Source organism: Syngnathus scovelli, chromosome 9 (assembly GCF_024217435.2).
Source record: "Syngnathus scovelli strain Florida chromosome 9, RoL_Ssco_1.2, whole genome shotgun sequence".
Lineage (NCBI taxonomy): Eukaryota > Metazoa > Chordata > Actinopteri > Syngnathiformes > Syngnathidae > Syngnathus > Syngnathus scovelli.
Genome location: NC_090855.1, coordinates 17287476 through 17301358, shown reverse-complemented (window position 1 = coordinate 17301358; position 13883 = coordinate 17287476). Strand labels below are relative to the sequence as shown.

General features: G+C 44.9%; 1 long non-coding RNA gene and 3 other non-coding genes across 5 annotated transcripts; all 4 read right to left on the bottom strand.

Annotated features, from left to right (window-relative positions):
• Window positions 1–697: 697 nt before the first annotated feature.
• LOC137840628 (uncharacterized) lies at window positions 698–7940 on the bottom strand. 2 transcript variants are annotated; one of them, XR_011087435.1, is made up of 4 exons: window positions 7894–7940; window positions 7646–7762; window positions 5711–5820; window positions 698–5178 (listed from the first exon to the last, which is right to left on the bottom strand). It is a non-coding gene; the product is annotated as an uncharacterized lncRNA (long non-coding RNA). The 2 variants fall into 2 exon arrangements; XR_011087434.1 differs by having other exon boundaries at window positions 7646–7925.
• On the bottom strand, window positions 7535–7696 carry LOC125975907 (U1 spliceosomal RNA). The gene has a single exon (XR_007484099.1). It is a non-coding gene; the product is annotated as a U1 spliceosomal RNA (small nuclear RNA).
• Window positions 7941–8403: 463 nt separating the features above from the next.
• On the bottom strand, window positions 8404–8594 carry LOC125975896 (U2 spliceosomal RNA). The gene has a single exon (XR_007484091.1). It is a non-coding gene; the product is annotated as a U2 spliceosomal RNA (small nuclear RNA).
• A 4966-nt stretch (window positions 8595–13560) lies between these two features.
• Window positions 13561–13633, bottom strand: trnat-ugu (transfer RNA threonine (anticodon UGU)). The gene has a single exon. It is a non-coding gene; the product is annotated as a tRNA-Thr (tRNA).
• Between the last annotated feature and the right edge of the window lie 250 nt (window positions 13634–13883).

The window sequence follows — 13883 nt, the reverse complement described above, 5'->3', positions numbered from 1 at the left end:
GGGATGGGTGTAAAACCCTCCCAAACAGCTTTGGAAAAACGGACAAAAGAAAAAATCTACGCCCTTCTTCAATTAAGAAAAAGAAGCTCTGTTTTTCTTAGCCCGTTTCTTCCACTGGGACTTGAACCCAAGCTATTCTTTGGCTTGGAAAAACATACAAAGAAAAATCTACGCCCTTCTTTGATTAACAAAAAAGAAGCTCCGTGTTTCTTAGCACGTTCCTTCCACTGGGACTTTAACCCAAGCCAGATCCTTCAGCTCGGAAAAACAGACAAAGAAGAGTCTACACACTTCTTCGATGAACGAAAAAGAAGCTCTGCCTTTCTTAGCCTGTTTCTTCCACTGGGACTTGAACCCAAGCTATTTCCCGTGCACCTCTATGTGTTACGCGTTTAACAACACAACACAATTTCAGGCCTTTAACTTACTTGTCCCCTGGTTCGTTGCACTGCCGGGTCCCGTCAATCCACCTCTGTCAGACGAAGGCAGACCTAAGATGCTGGCCCAGCGAAGAATTTCCTTCCCAGGTCTTTCTTTACCAGGTCCGGCTAATGGACGCTGGCCCGTCGACGGTGTACAGCGCGTCGTCCTCCGTCAGCCAGATGATGGGTATGAGGGTCCCGGGTTTCGGCACCAAAATGTTAGAGATTTGCTCACTCCAACTTATTTTGCAAGAACCAAACAGGAGACAAACAAGTTCTTTTAGACACCTGCAGGTGGAGAGTCCATTCGTCGCTGTCTGAACAGCGATTATCGAATGAAGTCTGAAAAGTCTCCTCCCTGCAAGGGCATATTTATTAGGAGGAACAGAGTGGGGGTGAGAGTGGACAGGTTTGGTGAACCCCCGGCCTCTGGTAAGATCAGAGCAGGGGGTGTTTTACGATGTTGTGGGAAACAGAACAACTTTGATTGCTTCCTCTGCAGCTAGTCAATCAGTTCAAAAGATCTTAGCACTTTGTTCTACTACTTTTGTTAAGACAGGACAGGCGAGTTTAATTATTACAGGTTACATTCCAACATAATCATAGGATCAAGATAACCTGGAAAACCCTAACAGGGATGATGGGAACAGCTGGCGCTAGAGCGACGACCGGGCTGGAGAGGACAAACGATTCTGCAGGATTTCCAATAGTCAAGCGAGTCAGTATCTCAGGGACTGATGAGCGAAGCAGCATCAAGGGACAGACTGACACTTAGGTGTGCGCTGGCGGCGCTGATATCTCGCTGTCCATGAGCCCGTGGCAGGTGACGGCGATTCCACTGACAGGTGGGCGTGGTCCTGTCGCAGGTGGCGCCAGCACGTGACAGTACTTTTGGTATGAGAGAATGGGAAATGATCCCATCTCTGTGTTTTATTTGAAAATTTGTAATTTCATAACTTTATTCAACACAAATCGGGAAACAAAATACGATCGTAATTTCTCAAATGGTTTCTCAAATTTCAGAAATGCTCTATATCTCTCTTGTGTCGCAAATAATTGAGGCTTTTGACGTTGCTGGCATGGTTTGGAGTGTAATTAACCTCCACTGCGATGGTGGCTGTAATATTAGGTGAACTACGGTAGTAGGAACCTTTGAATAGCGCGGTATTCCTGAGGGGTGAATAAACGAGGGGGGACCCTTTTGACTGTTCAATCCTACTACCGTCTCACGTCTGGTTCTTCAACGTATTACTATTAATTATAAATTAATAGATAATCCAACATGGTGTCAGAAGTGGTGCTAAAAGGAAGATACCACGGAGTTGGAGGTCCCGGACATTGAAAGCCTCACAAAAGGGGGAGCAGGTGCAGTCCGTGTGCGTGACGGTGAGGAGACGCAAGCATGAGAGGTTCCATGTGCCGCCACCGGAGAAATTCACGTTCAAGCCAGAGGAATGGCCGAAGTGGATAAAGCGCTTTGAAAGGTTCAGAGTAGCATCCGGACTGGAAACACAACCTGAGGGAAACCAGGTAAATGCCTTAATCTACACAATGGGAGAACCGGCCAAGGATATCCTTACGTCATTAAGATTGACTGACAGAGAGATGACCGCCTATGGAACGGTGAGGGAAAGGCTAAATGCACACTTTATTTCAAGAAGAAATGTAATTTTTGAACGAGCCAAATACAATATGTGACAGCAAGAGGCGGGAGAAACTGTGGACAGCTTTATTACTGCACTTCACTGTCTATCGGAGCATTGTGGCTACGGTGCGTTGCATGAAGAAATGATCCGAGACAGATTGGTGGTCGGATTAAAAGACAAAAAACTCTCAGAACAATTGCAGCTAGACCCGGACTTGACTCTAGAGCGGGCCATGACAAAGTGCCGTCAGAGTGAACAAGTAAAGAAACAACAAGAAATGTTGAAAAGTAATTTTAACATGGAAGCAGCAAGCGCGGAACTCAACAGCGTCAGCCTGAAACAGCGTCAGCGAGCCGACACTGCCACCTGCTGGAAAAGTACGGGAGGGCAACAAAAGAGGACAATGGTTAAAAAGACGTTCTCAGAGACCCCAAAGCAGACAAAATGTGGGAAATGTGGCGATTTGAAAGGACACAATCCACAACAATGTCCAGCAAGAGAAGCAACATGCAATTTGTGCAAGAAAAGAGGACATTATGCCAAGGTGTGCCGCACAAAAATGGTGCATGAAATGAATGTCACAGAAGAGAGTGATGATTTATTTTTAGGGGCACTTAGCAATGGCCAAAATGATGACCCATGGATTGTAACAATATCAATGGGTGGCACAGACACAAAATTCAAAATGGACACTGGCGCCGATGTCACGGCGATACCAGCAAAACTCTACAACGGACAGTTGGCAAAGCTGGAGCACGTCAGCAGAGTTGTGCGTGGGCCAGGAAATGTACCTTTAACGGTGGAAGGAAAATTCAACACTAAACTCCACAAAAATGGTAAGGAAACAATGCAAGACATTTATGTCGTGAAAGAACTAGGATTCCCACTATTGGGACGGCCAGCACTAAATTCAAGAGTTTTTTTTTATTCGCCATGTTTGAGCATGCCAAACAAGGAATTTGACTTCGGTAAATCACAGCCTCTGTTCAACATTTAGGTGACTAACAACAACACTCAGGACATGTGAAGAACGAAAGATATTCTCAAACACCCGCTGATCTTAAACTCCCAAGAGGGCAAGGAAAAACTCAAAACTCCAGCTCGGGGAAATGAGAAACCTTGAGAAGAGACCACAGATGGGAGGGTCCCTCTTCTAGGATGACCAGGCTGCAATGGATGCAGAGAGGACACATAGTCCAAACAGTGTAGACAAAAAAGGTGTGGCAAGCGGGATGTTATTGCACAGTAATGACTCTGAGACTCTAAGAGTGGTGTGAGTTCATCAGAGCGACAGCCTGGGGGAAGAAGCTGTCTCTGTGTCTGCTGGTTTTAGTGTACAGAGCTCTATAACGGCGTCCGGAGGGGAGTAGTTCAAACAGGCTGCAACCTGGGTGCGAAGGGTCTGTTGAGATGTTACTTGCACGTTTCCTGGTCCTGGACAGGTACAAGTCTTGGATAGATGGGAGGTTGATTCCAATTATCTTTTCTGCAGTCCTTATTGTCCGTTGCAGTCTGTGCTTGTCTTGTTTGGAGGCCGATCCAAACCAGACAGTGATGGAGGTGCAGAGGACAGACTGGATGATGGCAGTGTAGAAGGTCTTCAGCAGCTCCCGTGGCAGGTTGAACTTCTTGAGCTGTCTCAGGAAGTACAGCCTCTGCTGGGCCTTCTTCCGGACAGAGTCTATGTGGCCGGTCCATTTCAGGTCCCGAGAGATTGTGGTTCCCAGGAACTTGAAGGTGTCTGTGGAGAGAATAGTATTACTGCGGATAGTGAGGGGTGAAAGTGGTGAAGGGCCTCGCCTGAAGTCCACTGTCATCTCCACGGTCTTGAGCGGGTTCAGGTCCAGGTGGTTTTGGCTGCACCAGTGGACCAGCCGCTCCACCTCCTGTCTGTACGCAGTCTCATCACCGTTCTGGATCAGTCCGATGAGAGTGGTGTCGTCTGCATACTTCAGGAGCTTCACGGAAGAGTCACTTGCGGAGAAATCGTTGGTGTAGAGGGAGAAGAGCAGTGGGGAGAGGACGCATCCCTGAATGCACTGAAGTTAGTAGCTAGGCTTGATACAGTGACTCTCGACTCAAAAGCTAGAGTAAAACAACAGTTTCCCAACCTGTTCAATGGATTAGGGAAATTGGAAGGAGAATACGACATTGTGTTGAAACCCGATGCAGTGCCATTCTCAATCTCTACGGCAAGACGTGTTGCGCTGCCACTACTTCCAAAGGTGAAGGAGGAGTTGGCGAGAATGGAGTCACAAGGCGTCATCAGTAAGGTGGAGGAACCAACCGAATGGTGTGCCGGAATGGTAGTGGCGCCCAAGCCCAACGGAAAAGTACGGATATGCTCTGACCTCACAGAACTAAATAAATCTGTGCAGAGGGAGCGACATCCACTTCCAGCAGTGGAACAGACACTAGGACAACTTGCCGGAGCCAAAGTATTTTCCAAATTGGATGCAAATTCTGGATTTTGGCAAGTACCGCTGTCGAAAGGCTCGTCTCTGTTGACGACATTCATTACACCTTTCGGGAGATTCTGTTATAAGAGATTGTGCTTTGGAATATCGTCCGCACCTGAGCACTTCCAGAAGAGAATGTCACAAATTCTAGATGGATTGGATGGTGTTTTGTGCCAGATGGATGACGTGCTTATCCTAGGAGCTACGCAGGAGGAGCATGACAGGCGACTTCATGCAGCACTAACACGGCTCCAGGATGCAGGCGTCACACTCAGTGACAAATGTGAGTTTTTCAAGTCAACAATAACATTTCTGGGGCAGATTGTGGGAGCCTCAGGAGTGAGTGCTGATCCAGACAAGGTGAAAGCGGTGTCCACCATGCGGGAGCCGAGAAACATCACTGAAACCAGAAGCTTAATCGGCATGGTTAATCACCTGGGGAAATTCCTACCACATTTAGCAGACAAAACAAAGCCATTGAGAGATCTACTCAAGAAGACTAACATGTGGACATGGGGATTGCAGCAACAAAAAGCTTTTGAAGAAATCAAAAAAGAACTTACGACACCACCAATACTTGCATTGTACAACCCGAACGCTGAGACAGTGGCATCGGTTGATGCCTCCTCATATGGGTTAGGAGCAGTGCTTCTGCAGAAACAGGATGGAAAAGTAAGACCAGTTGCGTACGCGTCACGCGCCCTTACTACTACAGAGCAGCGCTATGCGCAAATTGAAAAAGAGGCTTTGGCCACAACATGGGCATGTGAACGCTTTGCAGAGTTTCTCATTGGCTCTACTTTCCACGTGGAAACGGATCATAAACCATTGGTCCCACTCCTGGGTTCACGACACCTAGACGATCTTCCACCACGCATACAGCGGCTGAGGATGCGGCTCATGGGGTTTTCATATGACATTTCGCACGTACCAGGCAAAAGTATTGCAACCGCGGATGTGTTGTCAAGATCACCGATGAACAGCTCAGAAGATCAGCTAAAGGAGGAGGAAATTGACTTGTATGTGCACGCTGTCATGGCTAGTTTGCCAGCAACTGACAGCCGAATTGCAGACATCAAGAAACATCAAGACAACGATGTCGTGATTAGTCAAGTAAAAAAATATTGTTCTGAAGGGTGGCCAGAAAGGTTCACGGCGCCATCTATCATTCAGCTATACTTGCCATTCTCAGGAGAGTTCAGTGTGCAAGACAGATTGTTGTTGAAAGGCACTCGGATTGTGATTCCAGAAGCTCTACGCTGCGACATCATGAGTAGGTTGCACGACGGACATCTGGGAATACAAAAATGCAGGGAGAGGGCGAAACAGTCAGTGTGGTGGCCAGGATTGAGCAAACAAATACAACATGAAATAGAGAAGTGTGATGTTTGTGCTCGAGAAAGAGTGGTCAATAAAGAGACATTGATTCCAACCGAATTCCCAGAGAGGCCTTGGTCGAAGGTGGGAGCAGATCTATTCCAAAAAGGGAGTAAAGTATATTTACTCATTGTCGACTACTTCTCCCGATTTTTTTGAAGTTGCTCCACTGAAATCTACAACATCTGAAGCAGTAGTGGAGCATTGTAAGTCCATATTTGCGCGACATGGAATACCACAGGAAATGCGCACGGATAATGGGCCACAATTTGCATCAGACAGTTTCAAAAAGTTTTCACGGGACTGGTGTTTCGAACATGCGACGTCTAGTCCAAAGTTTCCACAGAGCAACGGGGAAGCAGAAAGAGCTGTCAGAACTGTGAAGAGTCTGCTAAGCAAATCCAGTGACCCATATTTAGCTCTAATGGCATACAGAGCGACTCCATTGGCAAATGGATACAGTCCAGCTGAGTTGCTGATGGGGAGAAGAATAAGAACGCAACTTCCAACTATCCCTTCACAACTGGACCCAAGATGGGCAGACATGGAGACATTGAGAAACACCGAGCAAAGTTCTCGACAGAAACAGCAGAGACATTTGAACACTCGACACAGAGCACATGATCTGCCGCGTCTGCATCCAGGTGACCATGTCTGGGTGAAGGACATGAACGAAAGAGGGACAATAGTTTCCACGGCAGACACACCCAGATCATACCATGTCGAGATGCAAGGAGGTATCCTTCGGAGAAACAGAGTACATCTTTCTACTACTCCTATTGCACCATCGACTGAAATTGTCCAATCAGAGACTGAGGGGGGGCACAACAGTGTTGTTGATGAACCGACGAGCACACACAGCACGCTGGTTGATGGGAGTCAGCGAAGACAAGGAAACGAGAGACGCTACCCTACCAGGGAAAGACAACCTCCAAGCGGATTGAAGGACTACATTACTCAGTAGTTAGTCATATATTTCACAGTTGAAACTGATAATGGTTCAGTAGTTGAAAGGAGTGTGTATTACGGAAGATATAGTAACAGTTATATTCTCAACACTTTCATGAAAAGTTTGGTTATTATAGTGACGTTGAAAATAATAGGATTCCTACTCAGAAAGGAGGATGTAGTATTAGGTGAACTACGGTAGTAGGAACCTTTGAATAGCGCGGTATTCCTGAGGGGTGAATAAACGAGGGGGGACCCTTTTGACCGTTCAATCCTACGACCGTCTCACGTCTGGTTCTTCAACGTATTACGATTAATTATAAATTAATAGATAACCCAACAGTGGCGTTCGATATTTTACATTTGAATAGAAATCTGTCAGTTTACTTTAGGAAGTAAAAGTTGCTTTCTAGAAATCCATACTTGTAATGTATGAGGAACAACAATCGGGCGAATTCTTCAAAAAGACAGACCTACAGCTGACAAAAAGGTTTTGATACGTTCATATCATGTAACGAGTCGGGAACGTGGTAATTACATATTTCGCATTTTACTAATTTGTTTGAAACAGTTTAGCAAGCAAATGCACAGTTCTAGAGTACAGTTAACATGCTCAATGGCGTTCAGACTTAATCTGTGTGCGTACAATTGCGTGTAACTTTTGCTTTAATCAGTAAGTCCGGGGGGAGAGCGCGAACGCTGTCCTCACCCACAGAAGATATACAGTCAAGATTTCCCACGATTCTTAAGTCGCAGGAGTCGGCACTTCCGGAGTGCAATGGATGATTCTCACCCTGGGTGATTTGCCTTCTTGTTCAGGTTGTCTCCCGTGCCAGGCAAGTATGAATAGTAGAAGTTACCGGGCTGACGTCTTTATCGCACACGCCATCTTCAGTCACGGGCTTAATTGCTAAAAAGGTGTGGCACACATACACACTCAGCGGATGAAACAGGATTTGTAGAACTGTTTAAATAGTACCATTTGTCATTACAAAACCAAAGTATTATAAATTAAGTAAGAAATAGATTAAGAAACACTACCATCATGCTTTGCTTCTTTTTCTACCCTTCATTGCCCCTACCCCCACGCCTTTGTTCACCTCCTTTTTCTTAGAGTCGCCATCTAACGGTGATGGCAGCAACCATAACAAACCATAAAAAATCGTAGTAAAATAATATATGTGCAAAAACATGCCCCTTAGCATTGCCTCTTTTAACCTGAGAACCCTAAAACTGTATGAATTTGTGTTTATTGAAAACCACTGAATATTATGTTTTTTTTCTGAACAAGTTATGAAAATGACATTTTCTTAAAAAATTGAGGATAAGAATTGTAATAAAAATTCTTGGAACAATGATAGGAAAATATCAAGCAATGAAACACATATTATATTTAGAACGGTTACATAAATTCTTGCTGCCTCTCAAATCGAAATGTCTTACATTTAGATCAGACCCCATCAAGTCATAATTGACTGCTTAACCCTGTAAGAATTAAGCGAACGGATTGAAATGGTTCTCTAGCATATGAACTACCGATTTGACCAGGAGAGGAGGTGCACCGTTCCTGGAGGCACTGCAATACCAGGTCAATGCGTGGAGTGGACGGGGCAAGCCCTTTCCCCATCTCCCTAACCCAAAAATATAATTAATATGTGGTCCGCGGATAGGGGACGTATCAGACATTAAACTGATAAGAACAGATACTACCCTTGATCTTAGCCAAAAGGCCGAGAAGCAATAACTGGAAATGGGTCTGAGGCAACGACTTAAATAGAGAGACCAATTCCAGTTATGGTTACATAGATCGACTAATGCTAATGCCACATACTGACCCCTGTGAATTCCCCAAATGTGGGGATCTCTACTGCATAATTTCTGCTTGTGGGGGATTGCGTTCTTTCTGTTTAGAACTAAACATTTGCGCAGTAGTATGTACACGGAGTTTAGGTCTACAGTGCTGTGACACACTGAACGCTTTTGAGTAGTGATGGACACATGAGGCTTCCTTGGTGTAACTGCCGAACCCGAAGCAGATGTGTCTTTCGCCGCTGGGCGGAGCTGTTGCGGCTCTGGCGAAGCTTCAAGGTTTGCATGGTGTGCAAATTATTTTTGTGTGAATTAATTGTAGTTCCTTGTTATTTGTATATAGTTTGTAGCACTGTCTTGTTGATATTAAGTTGCGATAGAAACCGGGGGTAAGTTAGACTTCGAGGGCACTTCCTGTTTCCTGGAAAGAAGCGGAAAGGTGACGTGATGCAACAGCGCAATAGTTAACGACCGACCTAGGATGCGTCATCGCGAAGCTACTAAGTTAAAAACAGTAAAGTACCCAGTTGTTCACTGGCAGGCCAAAGTGGTATGTATGTTTTACTTTTACTTTTGTATTTGATATGTATGTTTTGTAAATCTAAGTATATCTATGTGTTGTCGCTAGTCCTATGGTGTGGCTGTGATGTCAACGAATTAAGATCACAGTAAACATCTGTAACAAAGAACTCACGTCTCTTTAGTGAAGAAACTGGAACACTTGGGATTTGAAGCTTTCCCACCAAACGGTTTGCGAATAGGTTCACAAACCCCCCTGCTGGTCAAAAGGAGTAATTTATTCCATTAATGAGAATTACATTCACCTCTATACAGTGGCGCCTCGGTTTTCAAACACAATCCATTCCAGAAGGCTGTTCAAGAAGTGAATCATTCGAATTCCGAATCACATTTTTCCATTACAAATAATGGGGAAAAAAAAATTATTCCGTTCCAAGCCAAAAAAAAAAAACGCCTTTTTTAAGCAGTTTTTTCATTTGCGCATTTTTGTCCAATCGCGCAACTGCAGCGCACCGCCGAACATGCAACCGTAGCGCGTCGCCGACCACGCAACTACACCGCGCTGGTCGCATTTTTGTGACAGACCGTCGCTGAAATTTAGAAAATATTTTAAAGTTCTGATGTACTTTCCAAAATATAAGTGGACATCAGTGCGCAGGGAGCTTAGTTTTGTCCAATCGCGCAACCGCAGCGCACCGCTGAACGCGCAACCATTGCGCGCCGCCGACCGCGCAACCGCACCGCGCTGGTCGCATTATTTAAGTGGACCTTAGTGCGCAGGGAGCTTAATTTGGTCCGATTGCGCAACCAAACCAAAGTAACGAAAATACAATAACAACGGAGTCAGCCGGCATCCGGGCTGCGCAGTCGGGATGTCTTGGGTCCTCCTGGCTCATCTCGCGAGGTTCGACCTCCGAATTTTGTTCGACAATCGAAGCAAAACAATCTCGAATTTTTTGTTCGAATTCTTATTTGCTCGAGAACCAGGACGTTCGAAAACCGAGGTTTGACTGTAAAAGAAATAGATGCAGCTCACTGACAAGTGCCGCTATTTAAGCTAATTTTAGAACAGTCCTGCGGGCGACTCATGCGGTCCTCATGGGCGTCCTCGTGCCCGCGGGCACCGTGTTGGTGACCCCAGCCGTGGAGGCTATTTTGTGTGTTTTGGAGTGTTCTTTGGTATTTAGTGGGGCTGGTTGGCCGCTTTTCCTTTTTTCCTTTTTCTTGTTGCTTTGCTTTGATGTCTTTTAACTTTCACACTTAAAGGCTTTTTTTTTGTGGCGCCGTTGTGTGAATACTGCTGGGGCCTGAATTTCCCAGCCCTCGGGATCAATAAAGTTTCAATCAATCAATCAATAAACTATATAACAAATAACTAACATAAATACCAAGTTTATCGCACCATCCGTGTCACTCCAAATTATTAAATTCATTGAAATCTTCATCCTCTGTGTCACGTGCGTTCGCGTCGCACCGGAAGTGACGTCGTGCATCCTGATAACTGGCCCAAAAACCAACCTTCTGAGGATTCAGCCTGTGAATTTGGTCACAGCTCGTGACCCCTTTTTTGCAGGATCAGTTCTCTTGCTAGCAATGAGGCTTCAACACTTACCGCTAATCAAAATTTCAAACACACTACTATACAGCAAGGTTAGCAGATGTAGCTGTCTGTCAGACCCTAGTGGGAATTTAACTCACACCCTCTGATTTACAATTCTAGTGCTCTTATCACTTAGCGATGCCGCCTTGCTTGGCAAAACTGTGTCAACCTTTTAGAAGATGAAACAAAAGAAACTCTTAAAAATGTAGTCTAACCAGGACTCTAGGCCAGTGATTTTCAACCAGTGTGCACACATTTGTGTGCCATGAGAAACTATAAAATTTCCCTTCACGTCCCCAAAGACAGCAACAACTCATCACACAACTGCTGGAAACCAGTACCATGGACAAGATATGTGGAAATACACCCTCAACTATTATAAATTCAACTTGCACAGCAAATGTTAAGTATATTATCAGAGTTCAGTGAGAACTGAACTCAGAACCCCTTGTTTACTAGACCAGTACCCTAACTACTGAACTACAAGGCCTGTTCTATGGCTGTTACTAATAAACTATAAACTATTCATGTACAATATTGCGAAATGTAATCAGGATGTGTCACAAATCAACAGGTATGTTTAACTCCCATGCTACTATTCTGCGAGCAAGCAAAGCTAGATAGCTGGGCCAAGTTTGAGAGCCAGTTAGTGTGCTCGAACCTCATAGCTGGTTGAAGCACTGGTCTTGGAAAGCAGGATTGAGTCCTGATTTTGATTCTTCTATATGTACAAGTTTGAATGTGACAACAGCCGGCAACAGCCATGCCTAACGAGCTAAAGGACAAGGTGTGTCCTTTCATCAAAAAAGCTGTAGCCAAAGATTCTCTCAGAAGGGACATTTATAAAAACACATGCAAGAACACAGGTGAGAAACCTTTTTCCTGCTCAGTTTGTGGCCAAAGATTCTCTCAGAACAGTCACTTAAAAATAAACACAAGAACACACACAGGTGAGAAACCTTTTTCCTTCTCAGTTCTTGGCCCAAGATTGTTAGGGTTGACAAATTACAGTGGAGCCTCGGTTTTCGAACGTCCAGGTTCTCGAACAAATCGGTATTCAAACAAAAAATTTGAGATTTTTTTTGCTTCGGATGTCGGACGAAATTCGGTTGTCGAACCTCGCGAGATGAGCCGAGAGGACCCGCATGTCAACTGACTCCGTTCGTTATTACATTATTGTTACGCTGAAGATTGCATCAACTCTAATCATGCCTCCAAAGGAAGCAAGTGGGAGCAATAAAGCCATCCTAAAACACAAAGACGCTCCTAAAGCAATGCGACAGTGAGCGCCCGGCGCGCTGCGGTTGCGCGACTGGACCAAATTAAGCTCCCTGCGCACTGAGGTCCACTTAAATTTTGGAAAGTCCATTAGGACTTTAAAAAATATTTTCTAAATTTTAGCGACCGCACTGTCACAATAATGCGACCAGCGTGGTGCAGTTGCGCGGTCGGCGGCGCACTAAGGTTGCGCGTTTGGCGGTGCGCTGCAGTTGCGCGATCGGACAAAATTAAGCTCCCTACGCACTGAGGTCCACTTAAGTTTTGGAAAGTACATCAGGACTTTAAAAATATTTTCTAAATTTCAGCGACGGCTCTGTCACAATAATGCGACCAGCGCGGTGCAGTTGCGCAGTCGGCGACGCGCTGCGGTTGCGCGTTCGGCGGTGCACTACAGTTGCGCGAATGAATAAAATGGTTAAAAAAGGCGTTTTTTTTTTTTTTGGATTGAACCGGATTAATTTTTTTCCATTATTTGTAAAGGGAAAACATGATTCGGAATTTGAATGATTCACTTCTCGAACAGCCTTCTGGAACGGATTGTGGTCGAAAACCAAGGCTCCACTGTATCTTGATCGTATGATTATGTTGGAATGTAGACTATATTGATTAACCAGTTGCTGAGGGGAACAAACTTCTTCTGTTTGTTCTCACAACATCGTAAACAAAGTGCTAAGACTTCTGCACTGGTTGACCAGCTGCAGAGGAAGCAATCAAGTTTCCCCCTGTTTCCCTCAACATCATAAAACACCCCCTGCTCTGATTTGACCAGATGTTGGGGGTTCACCAAACCTGTCCACTCTCAATCCCTTCCCCCCCCCTGTTTTCTCTCAATAAATATGTCCATATATGTTCAGAGTTTCTGAATAGATATTTGAAAGAGTAATATGGCAAATGACTTTAAAATATATGTAGTCTCCGCTCAGCATCCGTCGCCATTTAACGAATGCCAGTTTCAAGGCTGAATTCGTGTGTCACGTGACGTGCCTTCGCGTCGCACCGGTAGTCGCGTCATGCAGCCTGATAATTGGCAAAAAAAACCTCGACTTTCTGAGGATGTAGCATGTGAATTTGGACACAGCAAGTGAATCATTTTTTGGCAAGACCAGTTCTCTTGCTCGCAATGAGGCTTTAGCACCTACCGCTAATCAAAAATTCAAACACACTACTATCAAGCAGGGCTCACACCCTCTGAGTTACAATTCTAGTGCTCTTATTACTGAGCTACACAGCCTTGCTTGGCAAAACTGTGTCAACCATTTAGAATATTGACCAAAAGAAATGCTTGAAAATGTAGTCTAAAGAGGACTCTAAGCCAATGATTCTCATTCAGTGTGGACACATTTGTGTGTCGTGGGAAATTATAAAATTTCCCTTAAGATCCTCAAAGACAATAACTCTTCACACAACTGCTGGTCACCAGTACCATGGACAAAGTATGTGCAATTACACCCTCAACTCTTATAAATCCAGCTTGCGCAGCCAATGCTTAGTATAAAATCAGGCCTCAGTGAGATTTGAACTCACGACCCTTGGATTACAAGAGCAGTGCTCTAACCACTGAGCTACAAGGCCTGTTCTACTGTGGTAAATAATAAACTATAAACTATTCAACTACAATATTGCAACGTGGAAATCAGGATGTCACCGCATCTACCTCCCATGCTACTATTCTGCGAGCAAGCAAGGCAAAATAGCTTGGCCAAGTTTGAGAACCAGTTAGCGTGCTCGAACCTCTGGTTGAAGCTGGTGGTTGAAGCGCTGGTCTTTATGTTTGAATGTGACAACAGCCAGGAACAGCCATGATTAATGAGCAACAGGACAA